At 40.4% G+C, this 1,664-nt stretch overlaps 1 protein-coding gene across 1 annotated transcript in view; it reads right to left on the reverse strand.

Moving 5' to 3' along the window:
* Positions 1-1,425, reverse strand: part of LOC103398782 (carbohydrate sulfotransferase 1) — an 8,281-nt gene extending 6,856 nt beyond the window's left edge. Inside the window, exon 1 of the mRNA XM_025053813.1 lies at positions 988-1,425. The gene's annotated coding sequence lies outside the window, so the exon portion shown is untranslated. The remainder of the gene's footprint in view (positions 1-987) is intronic.
* Between the last annotated feature and the right edge of the window lie 239 nt (positions 1,426-1,664).

The following is a 1,664-nucleotide window of genomic DNA, read 5'->3' on the forward strand; positions in this document are numbered from 1 at the left end:
ATTCCCCCAGTTAAAAAATACAAATAAACACACACATCTACAAAGGGATGAAATATAACTCTAATCTTTGATTGACCATTTACTGTATTCCAGAGGTATATTTTCATTGTATATTTTCATGTATATTCCAGTATATTTGCAGTGGGCTTCATTTAAAAACACAACAGACACAGTACAGACAGACACGACAGACTGACTAGATTTGTATTAGGAAACATTTCACAGCTCACTTTTTAAACCCATTACTGCTGAACGATTCTCGCAACGCTACAAAGCTCTGTAGTATTACTTCTAGTACTTCTTGTTCTTCCAAACAGAGTGTAGTTCTGAGTGATTGTCAGTTGATTGTCAGTTCAAAGTTTGTTGCTCTTCATCAGAAACATTTACTTTACTTCCTGATAAGGACAGTATATCTGATCATTGAGGGCAATGAATTCTGACCAAAAACCCAAAAGTCACTTTGCAGAGATGGAAAAACACTTTATTTAACTTCACTATATCAAGCATTTTGATTTAGTGTAGGTGTAGCTTTTGATTCTAGACTTGCTGACTGGACGACCAGACAGACAGACAGACAGACAGACAGACAGTCGGACAGTTCAGTCCCACAGCAACTAAAATTTCAAACAAAGGCAAAAACAGCTGCAAATACACTCTATCGGTCTGTACATATTAAAAAGTACTGCCGAATGTTTCGAATTTAAAACATATACAAGAGAGAAAAAAAATCTGCAAGGTTTTTATCGATTCTGGTGGAAGAGTTTTTAAATGAATGATGTAGGAAAACGAATCCGCATTAGCCTCGGTGCAGGCAGATGTTGTGTCACCTCAAAGCATCATTCATTCATTCAGCAGAATCCTTACACATTTACTTTTTTTTTCTTTTTTCTAAGGGAGCCGTTCGACTGCGGCTTGTTGCACGCAAAACAAGCGACAGACAAAGAGCAGATACATCTGTTAAATCAGAATAAAGGAAACATGACTTGCCATCCGCGTGTCCGAGGAGACAGGTTTCCTCTGTTCTACAGCTGTGCATCTGCAAAAGTTAGCGTGCGTGCGCGTGTGTGTTGGTGAAGGGATCAGCCGCTGCTGCCGCCGACAGTCGAAGCGCAAGTAGAACCAGAGCTGGAGCTGCACCATGGATGAAGAGAAGCGGGAGGCTGGGGCTCAGTGAGGACACTCATGTCTGATCCCCCTGAGACCACACGGACTGATGCTGCTGCTGCTGCTGCTGCTGCTGCTGCTGCTCAGGCGCATCACTGAACACAATCCTGCACGAGAAGCACACACGCCGTGGGAAACGTTCGATTACGTCTCGTGCACGCGTGTGATCTTTACAGCAGCACATTTAAAGAGAAACGCACGAACACCTGTTCAACTCCTCCACAAGTTATTCACCATGACAATTCTGTCGTCATGTTCGGAGAGCATTCTTCTCAACCTCCTACAGTGATGCACTTTGACCTCTGTGTTTCACTGTGGGGGTGGTGGGCTTTGGGTTAAATGCTTCTGGCAGAATTTAACTCATTTTGAGACGTGAAATATTAATTTATTTATTTCTCTCTCGTTTCTCCTTTCGTTTCTATTATTATTATTATTATTATTATTATTATTATTATTATTATTATTATTATTATTATTATTATTATTATTCAAACTTGAAT

This window comes from Cynoglossus semilaevis, unplaced genomic scaffold, assembly GCF_000523025.1.
Source record: "Cynoglossus semilaevis isolate Cse_v1.0 unplaced genomic scaffold, Cse_v1.0 scaffold1382, whole genome shotgun sequence".
NCBI lineage: Eukaryota > Metazoa > Chordata > Actinopteri > Pleuronectiformes > Cynoglossidae > Cynoglossus > Cynoglossus semilaevis.